This window comes from Choloepus didactylus, chromosome 11 (genome assembly GCF_015220235.1).
Source record: "Choloepus didactylus isolate mChoDid1 chromosome 11, mChoDid1.pri, whole genome shotgun sequence".
In the NCBI taxonomy this organism is placed as follows: Eukaryota; Metazoa; Chordata; class Mammalia; order Pilosa; family Megalonychidae; genus Choloepus; species Choloepus didactylus.
In genome coordinates this window covers 32,477,637-32,503,127 of record NC_051317.1, presented here as the reverse complement: position 1 = coordinate 32,503,127, position 25,491 = coordinate 32,477,637, and positions in this window count along the sequence as shown.

Genomic DNA, 25,491 nt, shown 5'->3' with positions numbered 1-25,491 from the left:
ATGATGGACAGTAATCGGCAGCTGCCTCTTCTGCTGAATCTCTCTGAGGAAACCAGTGGTGACAGCTCACGTTGCCCAAAACAGCTTCTTTCAATCCAGGACTTCTCATTGCAGAGGAAAATGCATTCGCTTAGGGAGAGGCCCCGAAAAGAAGCAGTCAGTAAAGCAGAATAAATACAGTAGATAAATAAAGCAGACAGGCTGGTAGAACAAGCCATGGAGGAGAACTTCAAGCAAGACCCTTCAAGTAGGTTTTCACCTTGAAATATTCGTGATAAAAAGTACTTGCATCCTCCATATAAAAATGTCTGTTCGTTTTTTTCATAAAATTTGCCTTAATCTCTGCTTGCTACAGATTTTTTTTAGATCAAAGCTAAGAGCTTTCAGTGGAAGCTCTTCTACATGGGAGAGTTCTGGTGACAATGACGCTGACCTCAAGTCCCAGGCAAAGCACTTGAGAACATCTGCACCTTCCTGACTGGCTTTTGTCCTCAGTCTGCAGCTCTGGACAATGACTACTGCAGTTCCCACAGGGAAATGACTTCCAGTCAGGGACTCTTATGGAACTGTGACCACACCTGTCATTGATGGTAATGGCTGCATTTCATTTTCTAAAAAATGCAAGTAACACTTGTCTTTCATTTATCAATATCAGTATAGGTGTGATAAAGCAATGAAATGGTTGAGCAAATTGGAAGACTATTGTGCTGGATTTTTTCTTTATGGATTTTCATTTTTGTGATTGCTAAAATTTTTAGATTAAACTAAGAGGCACAGGGAAAATACCTGGTAATGTGAAAGGCATTTGAGTGTCATTTCTAGCATTCTTTGGAAGGCAAAGTATTTTAATTTCCAAGAAGAAAGGCACTTATAGCAAAGACTTTTTCTCTGAGCATATCTTATTGATTTAAAACAGAAACCCAGAAGGATTTTTAAGACATCTTAATCAAAGACCATTGGAAGGAAGGAAGGAATGAAGCTCTGCATATTAATAATACCTCTGGCAAATTATCTGAGTCACCTGTACAAGGCCTGTCTTAATCTTTCTACATTAACTCCTATGGACATATATGTGGTTTCCTCACTCAGAGAGACAATCAACATCCCTTATTATGTGCCATGTGCTACAAAACATTGAAAAGGCGAGAAGGAAGACAAAAACAAGATTATACCTTGATTAGTGGAATAGGTTTTCACTATTTGATCATGTATATTTGGATGATCAAAATTCTCGCATGGCTTTCAATGCCTATGATTTGTATCCAATGAAAAATATGTCTCCATAAATAGACGAGAATAATACCTCGGTCTAAACTAGCTTTGATTTACTATACATCAAAGAGCAACCAGATTGCTGGTTTTTAATAAATGTTAAGGTCAATCAATAAATGTCACCTATAGAGAATAAAATAAGTCAGACTTCCAAAATGGTACATCCAAGACTCATGGAATATAGATGAATAAAGTGCTGTTAGCTGAGCACTGACAAGGTCACAAAGATTTTGTTCTGGAATAGATGAATGTGTGAAAACAAGTGCTGGAAAGGAAAATAGACCAGGGATCCTTGTTGTAAAGCGGAAGAGAATTTGACAAAATTGTGTCCTGGTGTTGGATGGAAGACAGAATTTGAAAGCAATGAGCTGGGATACTTAGTTGAGATCTCCAGACTATGTGTGGAAGATGTAGCCTGGCTTCTCCTTGCAGCTTATAGTAAAATGTGGCAGGACAGAGATAAGCTGAGAAATGAACTCTTAGATACAAAGAAACCAGAAACTGATAGTTTGGAAAATTCTGGCTTCCAAAAAGTGAGATCTCAGAGGCTACAGCCCCATGTGAGGATTTAACCAAACATGGAACCTGACCATCATTTCAGTACAAGCCAGGATTAGAGATGGCGTTATCCAGAAAGGATTTGTGGAAAGTCCTATTGTCTGATGGTTTTGACCCCTGTAAACTACATGTCAAGCCTACAGCATTTTTGTGAAATCTGTATAAATGGAACCACTGCTGGTCTGGACTGGAGGAGATGAAGAAAGAACAAATTGAAGGAAAAATTTCTTCAAGGACAGAACCATGGAAATTGAGGTCTAGAGTCAAGAGGTCTGGGGCAGGGAGAGCAGAGCAGCCCACACATGTAGAAAGGGTGAGTTTGCCCCAGAGGCAGAGGGCGGGCCTTCCACCTTGAGGCTCAGGAAGAGTGCTCTCAACCCCAGGCCCCAGAGAGGGTGGAGCACATTCCCCAGGGATTGGGGAGAGCCTGGCCACCACCCCACTGTTCGAAGAGGGGAGAGCCTTTGCCTTGGAGAGGCAGAGTCCAGGTGGCACCCCGATGTTTGAGGAGGGTGGGGCTGGGAAGAAGGTGGTCTCCCCAAAGTGTGAATATGTTGAGGCACTCATTCCAGCATTTGGAGAGAAAAGGGCTACTTTGTAAACCTTGGAAAGTGTGGGTCTGCCACTGTCTCAAGCCGCAAGGATGAAACAATCATTATAAAAATGACTCTCAGACTGAAATCTAATGGAGTTTGCCCTGCAGGTTTTAGGAACAGTTTTTGTCCCTTAAACCCTGTTTTCCTTTCAGTTTCTCCTTACATCGATGGGAATATTTATGCTATGACTGTCCCTCCTTTGTATATTGGCAGCAGATAACTTGTTCTAAGTTCCACAGGTCCATAGTTACAGAGGAATTTTGCATTAGGACAGACCATGCTTGTAACTGATTTTGATGGGATCTTGTACTTAACTATTGTTACTGAAATGATTTAAGTTTCTGTGATACTGTGATGGGACGAATGTATTTTGTATATGAAAAGATCATATTTTTCTGGGGTCCCGGGGTGGAATATGCCAGTTTGGATATATTATGCCCCCCAAATAAAAGCCATGATCTTTTAATCCAATCTTGTGGATATTGGGATTAGGTTGTTTCCATGGAGATGTGACCCAGCCAACTATGAATGACACCTTTGGTTGAGGTATGAACTCTGATTGAATGTTTCCATGCAGATGTGGCCCTGCCCATTTAACATAGGTCTTGATTAGTTTACCTGAGCACTATAAGAGCTCAGACAGAAGGAGCTCAGGGAGCAGCCAAAAGGGACACTTTGAAGTATGCACAGGAGCTGAGGGTGGAGCTGAAACACAGCCTGGGATCAGCAGATGCCAGCCATGTGCCTTCCCAGCAAATGGAGGTTTTTCAGATGCCATTGGCCTTCCTTTGGTGAAGGTATACTTGAGTTGATGCCTTTGTTTGGACATTTTCATAGCCTTCAGACTAACTTTGTAACCAAATAAACGCCCTTTATAAAAGCCAATACATTTCTGGTGTTTTGTGTAACAGCAGCATTAGCAAACTGGAACAGCCCTGAAAGAAGTGAGGAGAGTTATAGAGAAAGCTTCTAGAGTAAAGATTCATATATTATCATGAACAGAATGTTGATAGGAATAGAGATGTTAAAGATGCTTCTTGTGGGACTTAGAGGAAATGATGAATGTGTTATTGGAACTTGTTATAAAATGGCAGAGAACTTGGCAAGGTTGTGTTCTGATGTCAGATGGATGGCAGAACTTGTATGAAATTACCTTGGATATTTAGCTGAGATTTCCAAGCAAAGTGGGGAAGGCAAGGCCTGTTTTCTCCTTGCTGTTTATAGCAAAATTAGAGAGGAAAGATATAAGCTGAGGACCATACTGTTAATCACAAAAGAACCAGAAATTGATGATTTGGAAAATTTTCAGACATCTAGATAGTGTGTTCTGAAACTAGAGGGAGATGTGGCTCTATCAGGGCTCTCCCTGATCTCCTAGGAGGTGATCTCCCAGAGAAGAGGGCTAGGTGTGGAGAAGAGGGCTCAGTTAGCGGAACCACCAAAGGAAGCTAGGTGTATGACTCATGTATCCAGTCAGCCATCTCAGAATGAAGTCAGGATTGGAAATGCCTTCATCTAGGACGGACCTGCGGAAGATCCTTTTGTCTGATGACTTGGACCCCCTTGAACTGCCTAGAAAACTAACAAAGATTTTGAGAATTTTATATAAGTAGAGGCACTGCCAGCCTGGTCTGGGAGTGGGGGCACAGAGATGGGGTGAGAAGGGGTAGGGATGACTTCAAGGGCAGGACCAGGGAAGCAGAGGTCTGGACCAAAGGGATTTCCTCAGGTCTAGAGAGAGATGCTTCTGCCCCAGTGTTCAGGGAGAATTGGCTGCCACCCCAGTGATGAGAATGGATGGGGCTTATCCCCTGCCATTCAGCAAAAGCATGGCCACTGCCCAAGGGCCTGGAAAGGAAAGGGCTGCCACCCCAGCAGGCCCAGAGGATAAAAGACTCGATCCACAGATGACTCTCAGACCTTGAAATCTAACAGTTTGCCCTGCTGGGTTTCAAATTTGCCTGTAACCTGTGATCTACGTTTTCCTTTCAATGTCTTCCTTCTGGAATGGGTATTTCTAGCCTATGCCTGCCCCACCATTGTATTTTAGAGCAGATAACTTGTTTTCTAGGTTTAACAAGTCCAGAGTAGAAATGGAAAAGAGTTTTGACCCCAGGACAGACCATGCCCATACATGATTTTGATGAAACTTAGTACTTAAAGTTGTTGCTGAAAGTGTTTACAACTTTTGGGATATTGGGATGGAGTGAGTCCATTTTGTATGGGAAGAGCATGTCTTTTGGGGGACCAGAGGGCAGACTGTGGTTGATTGAAACATGAACCCCAATAAAAGACATGTGCTTAACCTTAATCCATGTACCTGTGGACCCTTTGAAGATGTATTAGCAGTTAAGATGTGGACTCAATTTATGACTAGGGTCTTCTAAAAGCCTACTCAGCTGTGGCCAAACTGTATCAGGGTAGCCTTTAATCAATACTATTGGAGGCCTTATAGAGAGAAGCTAGAAGCCATAAGTCATAGAAAGCCTCAGGGAGAAGCAGAAGACAGCCAACAAACAGAAGAGCAGACACAAGGAGAGAGAGAGAGAGCTTGATACAAGGCAAGAAACCCCAAGATTGCAGCAAGTCATCATCAGAGCACTACAGATTTCTAGGAGAAAGCATGGTTCTGCCAACACCTTGATTTTGGACTGCTAGCCTCAGAAGCCATGAGCTAATAAAGTTTAAGCCAACCCCTTGTGTGGTGTTTTTCGTAGCATATCTAGCAAACTAAGACACATACATTGCCCTAAATGTACTACAACCATTTCGGTTTCTCTCCCATTCACTCTCCGTTTAAATCTGAACAACTTGTTGCCTCTCTACATTCTGAAACAAATAGCTGAGTTTGAATGTTGTGAAAGAAGATTGGATCATTCCTACACTCAGAAAAATAAATGCCACTGAGGCAAATTTGCTGCTCCTAAAACATGCTTTCTGTTGTTGCATTTCTTCGCCAAGAAGGTATATTTGCACAGTGCAGTCTAGAAGGTAAACTGCATGGCTTGGGTCTTCCAAATCTTGAAGAAATGAAGAATAATATAATGAGAGGTAGTGATTTCAAATCATTCAAAAGGATTCAGCATTTTCCACTAAAAGTGTTTTCCAACTATTGGAATTTTGAGTTTAGAGTGTTGGGAATTAGTTAAAGCTGAATTATGTGATTTAAATATATTTGAAAGGATATATGTCCTATGTTGAATCCTTTTATTTAGATTCACTCAGTTCTTTACCCTACTCATATGCATATTTTCTATTTGCATATATGAATTCTATTTCATATAGATTTATATAGTGTATATGTGCATATATGTGTGTATATGAATATATATAAATGTCTGATAGAATGGTCACTAAATTTTTCTGTGTATTGAACTTCAAAATTTCTGGTGATTCATTCCTTTCTTCTTTATGCTGCTCTCTGATGTTTATGTCTTTCCACAAAGAGCATATATTATCTACAACACAGGGAAAATGTGAAAGGCATTTTCTTTGGGGGAAAAAGAAGATAACTGTTCAATATGTGTGACACAGATTTGGCCCTTTTTTCCAACATGTTTTCTCAGTAATATAACGAACTATCTTTTCAGGCTTTTAAAAAATGCCTTGTCTCTCACTTCCAGACAGCATCATCATTTTAAATTAATAGAGGAAAATTGAAATTAGCATGGTTTGCATTTTATTTATCTTTACAGTAAGCCATTTTATTTTTAAGAACAGAGGTCATTTGCATTCTTAATTGGCTAGAATCAAACCTTGATTATTCACTAGAGATGATTCTTGCAAACTGAGTAGATGTCTAAGAAACATGGTATGATGGAGTCCTGCGTAAAATAGATAGTGGCAATAACAGGGTCAGATGCAAAGTCCTTGATGCTTCAGAAATCCTCATTCCAAATCAATGACTAAAGGGTGAGAAAGCTCCCAACACACCTGCACTCAAAAAGATGGTTTTTACTTTTATCAGTCTGCAGAGAAAATATGCAAGAGTGCTTAAGACCTTGAGAGATTTTAGTTGCTCTAATTACTTGCCACAGTTAACACCAAAAAGGAGAATGCTTTCCTTGTTTTGTTTCAGTCCTAGTTACTAGACAAAACAGGGAAATTTAGGTCACAATATTCTCAATACTGTTTCATATGCTTTTATTTAAAAAAAAAAAGAAAGCAAAATCTCTTTTACAACAATTTGCAATTTTTGTTCAAAACAAGATGCTGATCCTAACTTGTTTGCTGCAGAAAGTTTCTAATGTAAGATAAATTCAGAATAAAATAAATTGAATTCTATTATGCTAATGAATTGCTTCCTGGAGGCAAAGACTCCCACAAAAAAGAAAACCACGGCCTGAAGGTAACACAAAAGGGAACCAAGAGAAGGAAACAGAGGAAATAGTAAGTAAAAACCTGCCCTGAACAAATGTTGTACCCTGATGTCCTGATTTTGTAGTATTTCCAATATCATCTGTAAAAATGTTCAAATTGCCTTTAATGTTTTGAGAGGGATTCAATGGATTTAAGCAAAGTGGAGAAGAATATCCACTCGCGGAAGCTGCTGACCCTTCCTCCCCGGGACGGGCACCGCCAACCCCGGGCGGCCGCGCCCTCTCCGTGGTGACCGGGTGCGGTCCCAGGCGAGGCGCATCGCCCAGGGCAGCAGGTGCCTAACTGACGGGAAGAGGACACGCAGACTCGGCCGGTTGGAGGCCGCGGGCTCCCGCGAGAGGAAGGGATGCAGGAAGAACCGGGAACCCGCAGACTCTCCCTCCGCGTGGGGCGCTCCTGCCGGCGGAGAGGCTGACGCAGGCGGTGCCTCCCACAGGGGACAGAGGGCGGGCGCAGCAGACGCGCACCGTCCATGCTTCCCAAGTTCCCCCTTGCACAGCTGCCCTGGCCGCAGGGAGGAGAGGTGCACGGAAGCCCGAACCCCACAACCGAGCTCCCTCCAGGGTGGCAGCCTCAGGGCCCGGCCAAGACCCTGCTCCAGGCACAGGACTTTAGACACTGGACCCAGGACTTAGCAGTCACGTGACAGGGGCAGTTTGCCTCATTTCCAGCAGAATTTGTTCCTTCTTACATAAATTGGGAACACAGTGAAATATGAACATTAACTAAAAGGAAATCAAATATGTATGTAGCAGATGTACAATAAATGGAAGGAGATATTAAAAAATCTTGCTTTGAGCCAAATGTGTATTTAGTCAATCACGTGTAATTGATAGTCTTTCATGTACAAACATCTGTCTGCCTATAGTCACCACCACACTGCCACTCGGGCTGTCTGCACTTATTACAGATAAAAATCAAAACATCCTGGGCAAGAATAATGTGAAAGTCGGCAGTCAAAATGCATGCGAGTTAAACTAGGCTAGAGCCAGATTTTCCCCCCAAAAATCCCTCCTGTCCATTCTCCCTTCTTAATATGGCTTAAATTTCTTTACTTTCTCCACCTTCCCAGACACAATACTGGGGCAGCACATCTCACCCATCTTCCTAAATGTTCGCCTGGTCACTGGTGTGCTTCCTCCAATCTCTACCCCAGCTAATCCAGAGTTTTCTAAAGGTGCAAATCTACCCAAGGGCTTCCCTCTGCCCCAAGATCAAAGCCAGGCCCTGCTTCCCTCTGTACCTTTACCAGTGACAGCCATCTCTTAGAATCTGGGGCTGCATCCACCCCAGGCTTCAGGCTGGTAAGTTTCCCCATGTATCCTGCCTCTGGGTCTTGCCTTCCCTGATCCACACTGGCCCTCCTCATCCAGGCTTCTACTAAGTAGGTATCTGTAGTCCTCAGATTGGATGTGACCTCATGGAAGCCTTCCTTGACCTTCTGAGTCTGGAATAAGTGCTTGTTTCCAAGCCGTAAGCTCACACTTCACACTATGTATAACTTTATTTTTAGCTGACCTTCCCACTAGTCTGGATGCACCTTGAGAACACAGAGCATATCATTTTATGAATATCTCACCAAGCACAGGGATTGACACATGATGTCTCTTAAATAATCATTCCTTCAGCTCACTCATGAATAAATGAATGAATAATGAATGGGATGCAGGGACATGGCTTTGCTTCAGTGACTTGCTTCTGTTCCCATTCAATGTTCTAATTTTCCCAATCACACCCTCCCCAATCCCACAAATCATTCATTCCAAACCATTATTTTCCATGTCCCCTCTGTTAATTAGTGGCACACACTCATGTTTATCTGGAGTAGACAGGGTAAGTGTCAAAGTCAAGGCCACTGGGGCCACAGTGGTACAATCCGTTGACCTCTCAGTGTAAAGCTTAAACTTTGCAGAGTCCACCTGCTGAGATCCTTGAGACTTTTTCTTGGATTCTTTTCTTGTACACCCAGCTCTGATTTTCTTCTTTGGTATCATTTTTGGAATTCTTTCCTCTACCTCTTATGCTCAACTCTCTCCTTTTGGTTTGGCTAACATCTACTAGACTTTCTGCTTAGATATCTTCAGTTCTCAGCTACTTCTAGCCACAGAAGCCATAAGCACGGCCAGTGTCTGGAATGGCTCTCTCTTTTAGAACAGCTTTAAGTATCAGTGCAGGATACAGAAGAAAGAAGGAAATAAATGTGTGAGTTAGGCAAGTGGTGTAAAGAAGAATTTCTTTCCCATGGGACTTTTTTCCTGAAGTGTTTCTCCTGACCTCTTCTCTCCACTGAGCAGTGGTGATACAGTATAGCATGGAGTGTCCCCAAAAGAGGGGTGCCTAGGCGAAAGGAGGCTAGAGACTAGTGCTTTCATTCAGAGTGCTTTGGCTCTGCTTTCCCATTCAGCACCATGTCTGTGCATCTCACACCAGGTCCAGACTGATCTTTGCTGTCCAGCCTTCCCATGTGCGGTTTCTGGGCCAATGTTGGAGTTTTCATTTGCTAGGCTGCTCAAAGCACATACCATGAAATGTGTTGGCTTTAACTATGGGAATTTATTAGCTTACAAGCTTACAGTTTTGAAGCTGTGAAAATGTCCAAATCAAGGTATTATCAAGGTGATGCTTTCTTCCAGAAGACCTGCTGGGAACCCTTGGCTCCTGTGTCACATGGTGGTACCTGCTGGTCTCTCCCTTCTCTTTCAGCTTCTTGCTTCTGTGGCTTTCTCTTCTCTTCTCTTCTCTTCTCTTTTCTCTCTCTCTCTCTCTCTCTCTCTCTCTCTCTCTCTCTCTCTCTCTCTCTCTTCATCCCATTTAAAAGGACTTCAGATTGTGAAACTAAGATGGCGGCTAGCTGAGAAAAACGCTAGCTAAAAACCAGAAAGTGATCCAGAATACTGGTTACAGCGATGCGGCAGCTGGACGAGGGCTCCTAGCTCCAGAGGGGCTGTATACTTGGTGAAACCGGGAGTCGGCATTCTGAAATGAGTGAGTAAGCTGGCTGGAAGACCCGCAGCCACGCAGTGGGCTGGGGAAGCCAGGGTTCAGCATTTGGAGACCAGCTCGCTCTTTAAAAAAAAAAAAAAAATAGGAGCGGCTCCAGCAGCAATTGTGGGAACCACGCAGTAAAACACAGCAAGAGGGGGCTGGGCCGGGCTCTCGGTGTCTGGCCAGGAAGATAGCCCGCAGCAGATACCCTTGGGTTTTGCGGGAACGGAGGGGAGAGCCGGAAGCAGAAAGAAACCCTGCGGCTAGCATCTGGCTCCCCGGAGGGCTGGATAAACTCCTGCCCAGGGCTGTGCCCACAGCCCTGAGCCCTGCCAGTTGTCCTGGAGCTAGGAAGGAGGAACTGTGCTAGGAGGAGGGGGCTGAGATGCCCCATTCGGCCATTTTTGCTTCGGGTGGGGAGTGCACTGCCGCATGGCCCGGCGGCCCAGGGCTTCCCTTGTGGGACAGCGCTTACTGGTGACGTAGCACAGCATTCCCTCATCTGAGCTCCTGGAGGAGCACGGCTGGGAGGGGGGATACACTCGGAGAACCCAGGGACGCTACGCCAAGTCCGGTGGTTTATGGATCAGGGAGAAAGAAGGTCTGGGGCTGAACTGAAATGAAGGCTTAGACTCTTGTGGCAGCCTTGAATCTCTGGGATCCTGGGGGATTTGAACATTAGAACTGCCCTTCCTTCCTGGCCACCCGTACACACGCCCCACATTCAGGGTGGACAGCTCCAGCAACACACCCAAACTGAGTTCTCCAACTGAACCCACAAGAATCATTTCCCCACACAATGTGGAAACAAGGTTGAGAACTGACTTGAGGGATATAGGTGACTCACAGACACCATCTGCTGATTAGTTAGAGAAAGTGTACGTCACCAAACTGTGTTCCTGAAAAATTAGATCGATATCCCTTTTTCTTTACAACTTGAAACAACCCTATCAAGCAAAACAAATGCCAAGAGGCCAAAAACAACAGAAAATCTTAACGCATATGATAAAACCAGAAGATATGGAGAATCCAACTCCAAACACACAAATCAAAATATCAGAAGATACATTATACCTCGCAAAATTAATCAAAAAACTACAATCGAGGAACAAAAACATGGCAAAGGATTTAAAGGACATCAAGAAGACCATGGCCCAGGATATAAGTGGCATAAAGAAGACCCTCAAAGAGCATAAAGAAGACATTGCAAGAGTAAATAAAAAAATAGAAGATCTTATGGAAATAAAAGAAACTGTTGACCAAATTAAAAAGACACTGGATATTCAGAATACAAGACTAGAGGAAGCTGAACAACATCTCAGTGTCCTAGAAGCCCACAGAACAGAACATGAAAGAACAAAAGAAAGAATGGAGAAAAAAATAAAAAAAATCAAAATGGATCTCAGGGATACGATAGATAAAATAAAACGTCCAAACTTAAGACTCATTGGTGTCCCAGAAGGGGAAGAGAAGGGTAAAGGTCTAGAGAGAGTATTCAAAGAAATTGTTGGGGAAAACTTCCCCAACATTTTACACAATATAAATACACAAATCATAAATGCCCAGCAAACTCCAAATAGAATAAATCCAAATAAACCCACTCCAAGACATATTCTGATCAGACTGTAAAATACTGAAGAGAAGGAGCAAGTTCTGAAAGCAGCAAGAGAAAAAGCAATTCACCACATACAAAGGAAACAACATAAGATTAAGTAATGACTACTCAGTGGCCACCATGGAGGCAAGAAGGCAGTGGCGTGACATATTTAAAATTCTGAGAGAGAAAAATTTCCAGGCAAGAATACTTTATCCAGCAAAACTCTCCTTCAAATTTGAGGGAGAGCTTAAATTTTTCACAGACAAACAAATGCTGAGAGACTGCCAATGAAAGACCTGCCCTACTTCAGATTCTGAGGGGAGCCCTGCTGGTGGAGAGACAGGAAAAGGAGAAAGAGATATAGAGAATTTTAACAGACATATATAGTACCTTACATCCCAAATCACCAGGACACTCACTTTTCTCTAGTGATCACAGATCTTTCTCCAGAAGGGACCATAAGCTGGGACATAAAACAAGCATCAAGAAATTAAAAAAAAAAAAAAAAAAATTGAATATACTCAAAGCACATTCTCCAACCACAATGGAATACAAATAGAAGTCAATAATTTTTGAACTGTAATTCCACTAGTTACTTCCTACATGATATAAAATACACAAACTCTAAGGAGAAATCAGTGGTTTTGAATTCAATGTAAAATATGTAATTTTAGACAACTATATAAAGGTGGGGGAATGAAGGAGTATAGGAACACAGTTTATGTGTCCTATTGAAGTGAAGGTGGTATCAAAGAAAAACAAGATTGATATGGATTTAAAAGGTTAATTTTAAGCCCCACAGTAAACACAAAGAAATTATCAGAGAATATAACCATAGAGATGAAAAGTAGAGTTTGGGTTAAGAGAAATGGGGGAAGGGGCAATGGGGAGTTAAGAAATGAGTGTAGGGTTGCTGTTTGAGGTGAAGGGAAATTTCTAGTAATGGATGGTGGGAAAGAGCATTACAACATTCTAAATGTGATTAATCCCACTAATGAAAGGCTAAGGAGGGGGTGGAATGGGAAGATTTGGGCTGTACATATGTTTCCACAACTGAAAAAAAAGACAGTCTAACTAGATGACAATTGAATGCTAAGGATGAACTTGGATGGGACTGGAGGATAGAGGACAGGTGGCTCAAAGGGACACAGTTGAGACATAAGGAAAAGGAAATATAGAATGTAAGCTTTGTATCATTGTTTAATCTATGGTACTTCTTAGCTGCACTTAATGGGATTGCATGAAAGAATGTTCTTGTTCATGGGAAGTGTATACGTGAATTATAGTGTATGCTCAAGGATGTGTGCAGCTAACTCTCATATGTTCAGAAGACAGAGCAATAGATGATGGATGATAGATAGGGAGGGAGAGAGGGAGGGAGGGAGGGAAGGTGGGAGGGAAAGAAATAGCGATGTGACAGCATGTTAAAAGTTGGTGGACTGAGCTATTGGGGGAGGGGGTCAGGGTATGATGGAATTCTGTGTAGGGGCTAGTATTGTTTTTGCAACTGTTCTTATAACTTTGAATTTATTTCAAAATAAAAAAAAAGAATAAAAAAAATATTGTGAAATGAGGGGTTTGAAATGCTGCTTAAATTTGAAGCCAAGCAGCATTTATTTTCTAAGTGTAAAATACAAATTAAAACAATAAATGGAAAAGATGCAGACATTTAAGCATTTTGAAAAAAAAAAAAAAAAAAGGACTTCAGTAAGAGGATTGAAGCCCCGCACCTTAACTGGGTAACCTAATCAAGAGGACCTACTTACAATGGGTCTACACCCACAGAAATGGATTTGCTTCAAGAAGATGATTTTCTGGGCACATGCATTTTGAAACCACCACAGTTGGAAACAGTACACTAAACATGCACACCCTGGTCTTGCCCTCACTGTCTCCTTCATTCCCTGCAGGAGTGCCCGCAGGCAGCCAGTGGAGATTGCAAAACTCCCTCAACATCTTTCCATCATAGATGATAAGAGCATCTCCCTCCTGATGAAAGCTCTTCGCTCTCCTGGTGCCTTGACTCCATTTTCTCTGACCTTCACCATCAGCTGTGACCTCTACCACTCGTGTCATTTGTTTCTCCCTTTCTCTTGCCTCCTTCCATGAGCATAAAAACATACTCAATCTCTCACCTCCCTTCAAATAATTATTTCCTAAACCTTTTCCTCCCTTCTTTTTCTTAAGCAGTTCCTATTTCTCCCATTCCTTTTACTGTCAAGCATCTGCAGACTTCTGTAGCCATTGTTTCTACTTCCTCCCCTCCCCATGCATTGACCAAACTGTTACTTCTGTAATTCCCACCTCTCTCCTGAACTCGCTCCTGATGAAGTCACCAGTGACCTATTCATTACTGCATCCGTGGGCTGTGTCTTCATTCAGGAGACATTAACCAAGCTGGTTATTAAATTGATGGGCGCAGGGGTCTCTTTGGCATTTGACAATGAGCTCGTCCTCTTCTCGGCCTTTTATTCAACTGACAGCACTTTCTCTTGTTTAACCTCTTGGTGTCTTACACATGCCCTTCCTCTCTGTGCTCTCACATTCATTGAGATCCCAATGTCCATGCAGTCCCCACACAATATCATTCACTCCCGTGTCTCCAGTTACCACTGGCCATCTTTAAAGCTGTCTTTGAACACTGGACCTACTGAACAGCTTCATTACAATACCCTAAAAGAGATTCAGATTTAAAACTCCCAAAACCTGATCATGTTAGCTGGGCCTTAACCATTTCTCTTTTTCTTATATTCCCTGTATTACAAATAATGGTTTTATTAAATAATTAGTTACTTAAAACCACTGCTGTTTTCTACAGAGAGGGTCCTTGTTAATTTGATAAACACATTATTGTCTAGAAGTGGGCATGAAGCTGAGCTGACAATGAAAGCTGCAGTGAGCTAAATGTTCCACGTATTCAAGTGAGAATTTGGAAAGCCTGGGTACTATCCAGGGAGACCCGGACAGTCTCTTGCTGCCTCCCCCATCTTCATTTGTACCCCAGTTCCTCACTCTTTGCCTTGTCTTCCCTCTTCTGCCCTCCTTTTCTGTCTCCTCCTCCCTCCTGGGGCATTATATTTAAATCAAAACCAGTCTTTGAATTTAATGTTATTAATAAAGACATTTAAGGCTTTATGCGCAATAAATATTCTAAAGATATTGGTAACAGAAAAACCTATGGAATGTAAAAACTGTTATCAGAACCTTGGGCACATGTAAGAAAGTCAATAAAATCAATCTATCCATTCATTCCTCAATCCACCCATTCATTTCACAATCATTTATTGTCAGGAACTCTCCTTTGTTTCTCCAAAGGAGGGTTGGGAGATGCAGTGGATTGAAAAATCGTAGAACTGAAACAACCTGGAAACAAAACAAGGCTCTGAGGAGCAAACAGACAACTCTAGAGCCAGAGAGCAAATAAATAATTATTGCAATTCCTACACAGCTTCCCTCCTCCACTCTAACTCCAGCCACAGAGAGGAAGGCCATCAGTGAAACCAGCTTAATGCCCTCCCAAGTTCCCTGCAGTGAAAGCAGAGTGATTTTTAAAATATGTGTTATCTTCTCATGTGGTTATACTGACTGCAATTCATTTTTATGCACCTTCTCTTTGGCTTTCTTAAACCAGTCTGAGGCTCAAGCGGCCAATCCTGAAAACCCTGTGTTCTCCCAGCTGCCGAGGGGCTGTGAGTCTGTATCATATTAATCTGCAATTAGCACATAGGAAAGAGATGTGTACCCTGTCAGAAGTACCAGAATATCCCTATAGCAAGACCTACTTTAAAATTCATTGCATTATGTTTTTTTCTCAATTCACTGAATATTTCCCCAAGCAGAAATAAATTTAAATTTGATATTTCATAGCATTATCTGTACACCACCAAAACACCCAACTTTGTTTAATTTAAAAATTGACTCCAATTTAAGCTGTGACACACATCTCTTATGAAATGCTAGGGCATGAAACAACTCTTAAAAAATCACAGATTGTGAGTGATGTTGTGTGAATCAACTCAGCAACTAAGGTGACACCCAAGAGCCATAAAAACCCACATCAGCCACAGCTCTGAGCATAAAAACAAATATTAGCAAAAAGAGACATAAAAATACCTTTTAAAATCAATTTCTATTTCTCTTCTCTCTTTTTTCACATGCATTTAACCTGTCAAATATAGCATCCATAGGACACTGCTTAATTAAAGAATTAAAAATATTATGGTGAAAGACACACTCAGATTTATAAAACCAGGTTAATTATCAAAGCTCAATAAACCATTTCTGAGAGAAGTTGCAAAGCTGCTCCTCATAGCATCTCAACTGTAAGTGTAATGCTTCTAATAAGCCCAAAGTGATGTACGCAGCTAGAACCCTGCTGGGGTCCGTGCCGATGAGCAAAGTGGAAACAGATTATTATGGAGACACAAGCTAAAGAGTTGAAATAAAACCATGACCAGAGAACAACTCTGCAGTACAAAAGATGATCATCAACAACTACAATACCTCGGGAGATGGATGCCAGCACACCAGGAAGGGTCCGGAAGCCTCATCATAGAGGATCGGTTTCCAAGAGATGACCATCCACCATAGAAGAGACTCAAGGAAACCCTCATAGCCTGCATCACAGATTTGAAGGGTTTGGTCATGGCAGGAGAAGGTAATTTATCTTGGCTTGTTCCAAACTGCAAAATAGATTGAACTTTGATGGAGTAAGTATTCATTTAAATAAATGCAAATTTTAAAAATATTTCAAATTCATATTTTGGGGTGGGCTTTCAGCTAGATGATTTCTAAGCCCCTCTATGTTGCAAAGATTTTATGATTCTACCCAACTACAGTTATATTGGGGGATAATGAAATAGCCAGATAAGTTTTGGGTGGGAGGGGTAGTGTAGACCTGATATTCCATAATTATCAAGAGTTGTCAAGCTTTTTCTTTTTGAAAATGGCCAGATAGTAAATATTTTAGGTCTGCAAGCCATATAGTCTCTGCTGCAGCCACGCAACCCTACTCTAGTAGCATGAAGGCAGACGCAGACAATGCATACACAAATGGTATGGCTATTTCCAATAAAAGTTGTTCTAGTTTGCTAGTGCTGCCAGAATGCAAAACACCATAGATGGATTGGCTTTTATAAAAGGGGGTTTATTTGGTTACACAGTTATAGTCTTAAGGCCATAAAGTGTCCAAGGTAACACATCAACAATAGGGTACCTTCACTGGAGGGTGGCCAATGGTGTCCGGAAAACCTCTGTTAGCTGGGAAGGCACGTGGCTGGTGTCTGGTTCTGGTTTCAAAATGGCTTTCTCTCAGGATGTTCCTCTCTAGGCTGCAGTTTCTCAAAAATGTCACTCTTAGTTGCACTTGGGGTATTTGTCCTATCTTAGCTTCTCTGGAGCAAGAGTCTGCTTTCAACAGCCGTCTTCAAAATATCTCTCATCTGCAGCTCCTGTGCTTTCTTCAAAGTGTCCCTCTTGGCTGTAGCAGCTTGCTCCTTCTGTCTGATCTTATATAGTGCTCCAGTAATTTAATTCAGACCCACCCTGAATGGGCGGGCCAACACCTCCATGGAAATTATCCAATCAGAGTCATCACCCACAGTTGGATGGGGTGATGCAATTAGATTGCAAAGAATTACAATCTAATTAACACTGATAGGTCTGCCCACACAAGATTACATCAAAGATAATGGTGTTTGGCGGACATAATACATTCAAACTAGCAAATTTGAACCCCAAAATGACATTATCTTTCCATATACAAAATACATTCATCCCACAATAATATCACAGAAACAAATCATTTCAGTAACAGTAAGATCCCATAAAAATCAATTATAGGTGTGGTCAGTCCTAAGGCATAATTCTCCTTTAGCTGTAGATCTGTGAACTTAGAACAAGTTATATGCTTCCAATATACAAAGGAGGGACATTCATAGGATAAACAGTAAGGAAAACAGGGTTAATAGGACCAAAACAGTTCCTAAAACCCGCAGGACAAACTCCGTTAGATTTCAAATTCTGAGAGTCATTTACAGAATGACGTTGCATCCTTGGGGCTTGAGAGAGCGGGAGTCTAACCCTTCCTAAGGGTCTTTGTGGCAGCCCTTTCCTCTCCGAATGCTGGGGTGAGTACTCCAATATATCTACACATTGGGGAGACCTTCTCGGCCCCACCTTCCTCAGATATCGCGGCAGCACCTGGATTCTCTTCCATTTCTGGGGCACACGCTCAACCCCTTCAGAACAGCCAGGCTCTCCCCAGTTCCCCGGGAATGTGCTCCACCCTCTTTGGGGCCTGGGGTGGCAGAACATTTCCTGAGCATCGAGGCGGAAGGCCCGCCCTCAACCTCCAGGGCAAACTCACCCTTTCCATGCATGTGGGCCACTCCGCTCTCCCAACCCAAGGCCTCTTGACTCCAGACCTCAACCTCCATGGCTCTGTCTTTGAAGAAATTTTTCCTTCAATTTGTTCCTTGTCTGTCTCCTCCAGTTCAGACTGGCAGCGGCTCTGTCTATAAAGATCTCTCAAAAATTCTGTTGGCTTTGCATGAAGCACACAGGGGTCAAAGCCATCAGACAATAGGACTTTCCACAAATCCTTTCTGCTTAACTTTCTCCATTCTTGGCTTGTCCTGAAATGGCGGCTGGGTTCCATGTTTGGTTACATCCTCACGTTGGGCTGTAGCTTCTGGGGTTTCACTCCCTGGAAGCCCAGAGTTCTTCAGGCCATCAGTTTCTGGTTTCTTTGAAACCAAGAGTTCATTTCTCAGCTTATCTCTGTCCTCTCGCATTTTACTATAAGCTGAAAGTAAAAGCCAGGCTACTTCTTCTATATTTTGCTTGGAGATCTCATCAGCCAAATATTCCAGGTCGTCGCTTCCAAATTCTTCCTTCCATCCAACACCAGGACTCAACTTTGCCAAATTCTCTGCCACTTTAAAACAAGGATCATCTTCCTTCCAGTTCAGAACAGCACGTTCATCATTTCCGCTCAAGGCCTCGTCAGAAGTATCTTTAGAGTCCGTATTTCCACAAACTGTCTCTTCAAAGCAGTTTAGGCCTTTTCTATCAAGCTCCTCACAGTTCTTCCAGAATCTTCCCCTTATCCTTTTAAAAAGCCATTCCAACATGTTTGGTATTTGTAAACTCAGCAGCAAAAGCACCCCACTTCTCTGGTACCAAAATCTGTTCTAGTTTGCTAATGCTGCAGAATGCAAAACACCAGAGATGGATTGGCTTTTATAAAAGGGGTTTATTTGATTACACAGTTACAGTCTTAAGGCCATAAAGTGTCCAAGGTAACATATCAGCAATCGGGTACCTTCACTGGAGGATGGCCAATGTTGTCCGGAAAACCTCTGTTAGCTGGGAAGACACGTGGCTGGCATCTGGTTCTGGTTTCAGAATGGCTTTCTCCCAGGATGGTCCTCTCTAGGCTGCAGTTCCTCAAAAATGTCACTCTTAGTTGCACTTGGGGTATTTGTCCTCTCTTAGCTTCTCTGGAGCAACAGTCTGCTTTCAACGGCCGTCTTCAAACTGTCTCTCATCTGCAGCTGCTGTGCTTTCTTCAAAGTGTCCCTCTTGGCTGTAGCAGCTTGCTTCTTCTGTCTGATCTTATATAGTGCTCCAGTAATTTAATTCAGACCCACCCTGAATGGGCGGGCCAACACCTCCATGGAAATTATCCAATCAGAGTCATCACCCACAGTTGAGTGGGGCGCATCTCCATGGAAACAGTCAAAGAATTTCAATCTAATTAACACTGATAGGTCTGCCCACACAAGATTACATCAAAGATAATGGTGTTTGGGGGACATAATACATTCAAACTGGCACATTACAAAAACAGGTGATGGACTGGCTCTGTCCTGCAGGTTGTAGTTTGCTAACCCTGTTGTTTAATATAAACCCATTTTTGTATTGGTTGTGACTATCTGCGGAATCCAAATATGACAGCTACTTGAAGACATTCTGATCCACTTCCCCAGTGTTGATGTGGTCTTGGTGGGACTTCAGTCCTGCTCCAACTGCTCAGCACCATCCAGAGCCATGGTCTCCAGCCTGTCTCTTAGGTCCAGGGCCATGTAGAGAGTGTGCCCAGGAGACCCACCATCCCCTGGAGCCACAGACAGCTTTGCCACATGAGGAAAGGTTGAAGGAAGTGGGCATGGTTGGTCTCAGGAGCAGCTGACTCAGAGGGGATCTTTCACATGAATCCAATGTTCTGGCAAATTGTCGGATGAAATGAGACCCTCCTTATTATATGTAGCACCAAGGCGCAAAAGAGAACAGGTAGTTGAAATTTCAGAGAGGCAAATTTCCCCTCAATATGAAGAAGAACTTTATAAAAATTAGAAGTGCCTGATAATGCAGTCAACTGCCTTTGGAATTTCCCCTTTCATTCAGAGGATTGAGTAAAAGCAAAATAGTGCTCATAAATGAAACTAAGTGGGCAGTTTTGTGATGGGCTTTCTCCTATGGATGTTTTTCTCTAGACTTTTAAAAGATTTAGCATAGGCATTCTGGATTTTTTTTTTTTCTAAATAAAGTGAGGAATTTAAACTTTTTGGCCCTATGCTAAGTGAATTGTAATAATCAAAAGCCTTAAAATAAAGGCATGTTATTTAATAAATAACTGCTACCAGTTATCTAGAGTGATTACAAAGCAGAGCATACCATCTGCTGGCTCCACCAAGCTAAAAGAATCATGTTGTGCTCCACAGAATTCTAACTTTGAACAATTAGCTACACATCACAAACAAAGACTAACTAAAGTCTAAACATGAGAGAAAAAGGAGAAAAACTCACAAAAATATATTATGTAAACTACCCAAATGATCAGTGATGCTCCAAACTAGTTTTCATTAGGCTTCTTCCTCTGATACATGTTAAATAATGAAAATATCTTTTTGAATGCATTTGCCCTACATTTGCATTTTGGGACATCTACACATTCTAGACCCTCTTCTACATTGTAAAAAAATCAAAGTCATGAGAAAAATAATGATATAAAGCCTTTGGGAGCAACAGAAAGGACAATTTCTATACTAAAGGAAAGATTGGGAAAATCAATTTTAAAATACATCTGTTGAAGAAGTGCTGGGCCTTTTTTAGGTCTTAAAGTTTCAAGTCGTAGATTTGTTCACCTACCCTGGAGAAGGAAACTATTAATTCATCTCTAAAGATTTATATCAGCAAGATATAACCTTTATTTTGCTCTAGGCAATTCATTTCCATCCTTTCCCTGACACATAATTAGGTGAGTCAGTGCAAACTGCTTCCTGAACCATCGAGAATCGTTTCGCCAGGTGTGCTCCCTGGCATCTCTGATTATTACATTGGAAAAATAACATAGAAATCTTCAGATAATTTCAAAGACCTTGTTAAATGAAGTCTTTTTTGACCCTCTGGGAATGATGGGTGTTCTTGACGTATATTGGTACAGTTAGGATTAATATTCCCTAAATTATCAGGACCTTCCTGTCACACATGGTGACTCATCTCACTCGCCATAAAATCCTAATTAAATGCAGACTATGCAGCACCATGGATTGCAGCTTGATAATAACATGGCTCGATATTTCTCAGCTCCAAATAGCCAGCAGCCACTCAGCAGCCAGCAACCGGGCCTGAACAGAATGTGCAACTGAGAATCAATATGGGTCTCGTTAAGTGATTGGACACATTAAGTATTGTTCATGCTCATAATGGGTCATCACGCTCAACTGTGTCAAAGTGAACAGGAACAGATCCAGACAAATCATTCACAGGCCAGAAGGAGCCTGAGCTAATGCATGGATTCACAGCTTGGGAGCCGGAGACTGTAATTCTCTTTTTGGCCCTGTTACCACTCATCAGACACAGTTCTCTTTACACTGGCACTTCCACTTTCAGACAAGGAAACAGAGAAATCATAATTTCAGAATATTGGTGAGGGGAATGATGCCATGTTTCCATTATAATCTTAGCTATTCAGGGAAAGTTTTAAGGAGACTACAAGTATCTTAAGAATTGTACCAAAGTTCCTTATTTTCTCATGCTTAGGGCAAGAGTATGTGGCACTAAGATGGTTATTGATGCAAAAAGCTTTGTCAGCTCTTTGTCTATGCTGAGCATGTGGAAGGCACCATGGTGCACCAATTATGACTCTCCTTGAGGAGTTTATAATGTGGTTGGGAAGATAATGCATGTACAAAAATAGCTATGGTGCAGATTGTAAGTTGCATTGGCTTGAAAAAGAAACACATCATCGGAATTCCATTTCCTCACCTTAGAGTCTTCACTGTCGAGAGTTAAATATGAACTAGGCCCAAGTCTTCTCAGTGACTACCCATGCATCTGAGAATGAGGTTTGGGGGTGCATATATGTGAGGGAGTTTGTGTGGGAAGAGGAGCTAGCAAACTAGAATGCAGATCAGACATCATCCCTAACAACTCTCCCTGCTTCTAGAATTTGCAGGAAGTACCAAATTTCTCACAGTGGATGCTGCTTCTCTGCAGAAGCATAAAAGCGCAAGATAAACCAAAGAACAAAATTAGCAAAGAATGGCAGCTGGGCTTCAGGTCATCCTGCCTGCTCTCCACCTACATCTGCTTTCTCTTATCCTATTGGGGAATCCTGCCCAGCTGTGTGAGGGCCTAGGAGTGGGCTGTCAGTCACAGCGGTATGGTCTGTCCCCACAACAAGGGGAGGAAAATGGCCACAATGAGAGATGCGATGTTGAGAAATGACCCAAAAAGATGTATCTTGTTCTTGCCCAGATACATGGAACATGGGAGCAGATGAGTTGTCTTTACCCTAGAAAGATATGAGATCTGGGCTATCAGTTTGCTCTCTTGCCCTCCATATGGAGAAAGTACATCTGCACAAAAAAGTTCAGAAACAAACAGAACCATGATAAAAACGAATATGCAGATATCTGCCAATCTCATTTGAATGCTTGGATCCAGCCACACCAAGCCTAACCCATACCTGGATTTCTCAGTAACCTGGGGCAATATATTCTTCTTTCTTGTCTGTCATCCAAGTTCAAATGAGCCCTGCCCTTCACAGACACACTGCTTTGTTGTAAGAACACAATCCCTTTGTCCAATTACAAATCACCCCACCACGTTTCCTTAGAAAGCATTGTCAAAACACTTTGCATGTACAGAAAAAGACCTACGCCACTTCCTCCTAGCCATTAGCTTTTAGTACCAGAGTATAAGCTCACCTCTCATAAAATCCTATTCTTAGAAGTGTAGTGTTCCAAACTTTGAAAAATTTAGTACATATATATTTATTTGTAATAGATATATATATATATATATACACACATATAAGCATTTATATATATGTGCATGTATATGTAGATAGATGTAGATAAATAGCATATAGATTTATATAGATTGATAGATCATAAGACTGGGTTGGTTTAACATTGAAATGTTAATCAGTGTAACTCACTAAATAGACTAAATGCACTAATATATTAAAAGAGAAAATAATATGATCATCTCAATAGTTGAAGAAAAGACATTTGATAAAGTTCAATATATATTCATAATAAAAGAAATATCAGTAACATAAAAGGGTAAGTAAAAGGGCAAACGACATTGCACCATTCTCAACCTGATAAAGAGCTTCTGTAACAAACCTACATTTAATATTATGCTTAGTGGTGCAATGTTGTTTGCCCTTTAAAAATCAGAATTAAAAATTAGGTATTTTCTAAATCAGAATTAAAAATTAGGTATTTTCTCTCACCACCTTTATTTATATATTATTTCAGAAATCCTAACCAGCTCAGTTAGTCAAGAAAATGAAACAAATGCTACAGAGCTTGGAAAGTATGGTAGGATGTCTGTAAGAGGCTCCCAATGACCCTTCACTCCTCATATTCATGCCAAAGAATGATCCCCTCCTCTTGAGTGTGGGCTGGACTTACTGATCTGCTTCTAACAAATAGAATATGACAGAAGTGATAGGGTATCACCCCTAGTATGAAGTTATAAAAAGACTGTGGCTTCTGTTGGTCAGTCCTTGGATTTCTCTCTCTCAGATCACCAGCTTCCATATCATGAGGACTTCCAGGAAACGTATGGAGAAGTCCACGAGGCCAGCAACCATTTGGTGAACTTGGAAGTAGATCTTCTGAGGTCTGCAGCTGCACCTTCAGATGAGACCACAGCCCACCAACAGGTTGACTGCAGCTGAGTCAGAGAATTTCAGCTAAGCTGTGACCAGACTCCTGATTTATGGAAACTGTGAGACAATAAATGTTTGTCCTTTTAAACCACTAAGTTTGGGGGTAATTTGTTATGTAGAAATAGATAAATAAAACAGTAAGGAAGTAATAAGAGTGTCTTTATTTGTAGAAGACAGGATCTCTATGGAAAATAACTAGGAAATCTACAAACAGGAGCCTAGAATTAATATTTGGGTTCTAAAATTTACAGGACACAATAATAAATTCTATTTCTATGTACTGGCAACAAGAAATTGAAAATTGTATTTAAAAAATAAACACTTTATATATCATAAAAAAAAAACCATGAAGTACTTAGGGATAAAGATATCCACATAAACTGTAGTTCTCTGTAAACTGTAAACTGACAACTATAAAATATTAGCAAGAGAAGTTAAAGAAGCCACAAGTAAATTGAGAAGTATGCTCTGTTTATGAATTAGAAGATTCATCAGTGTTATGATGTCAATTCTCTCCAAATTATCTATAAATTCAATCATTTTCTGTCAAAGCCTGAGTAGGCTTTTTTTTTTTTTTTTGTAATTCTTGATAAAGTGATAATAAGGTTTATATGGATATACTAGGACCTAAAATTGAAAAATGTTTTCTCATAGAAAGGAGAGCTAAAACGGAATATGTACTTCAATATTTCTTTATTAAGATTCCTTTTCACTCAAAATGCAATGTAGAAGTTTTTGTTTTTTAATTGACCGAATATTATTTCATAGTGAGAATTTGTATACACAGAATATGGTCAGGACAATTTGTGCTTTGAGAATCTACTACAATTTTATAGTTATAATTATTCCATAAAAATAAAAAATGTAAAAATGTGTTTAGGGGATCATTTATTTATATAATGTTATAATTCAAGCCATACTAGCACATTTCTGTAACAAATTCTATAAAGGAAGAAAATATTTCAAAATCAAGGGCATTCCAAACAAGAGAATATTATATTTACTGTTCTTCTTGCTAAAATCGAACCACAGGCATCTTTTAACAGTTCCCCCTCATTAGACCTTCTCTCGGCTGTAGATGCCCTTTCCCATCCTGTCCGGATGCCCCGGGGGTCCCCTTTTAAGGGCCCACCTCCTCATGCCCTGCAGGTGGTTGTCTGCTTGTTAACGTTTTTGCACTAACTTTTCTATGTCACATTCATCAGAGCAGGTGTACATTTTCTGTTTTCACTCCAGTGATATGAAAGCACTATCTGATTTGAATTATAACAATTTATTTAAACACAATTTAAGAATTAAATCTTCATATTATGAAAGAAAATGTGAATATTGATCAGTTTTCCTTCATATCATAGGCCATAGGAAACGGAATTCCACATACTGATGGAACTTCCTCCCCTGGAAACCTTTATAATGACCCATCCTAGCATTAACCCTATGAGAAGGTATTCTGTGGAGCGCTTTACCAACTGCCCCCTGGAAGATGAAAATTTCCTAAGGCTGTATGATGGTATGGCATTATTTTTAAACAACTAGCTGAACAAATCATGCTATCAGCTTAACTAAATCATTTTGGAGTTTTGCTGCTCTCTTTCTTCCCAGCTTCACTTTCTTTTTGCCTGTGGGGTGTTGCTGTCTCTCAGTGTGGCATCCCAGATAAGCCACATATGAGAAGATGAAAGGGCCCCCACTTGCCAAGAGCCCCCGCCTCCTTTGTGCCAGGGTCTTCACCTCCATCGGTGGAGGAGCCTCCTGGTTTTCGAATTCCTGCTCATCTCCCTGCAGGCTGCCTGCCCCAAGTCACATGCAACCTCCACTCTTCCTGTTTTCCTCATCTTTCCACAAAGGTAGCTACCTAACAGGGCTACTGCGGGGAAAAATAAATGACTAAAGACAACAGTGAAACCCAGCCA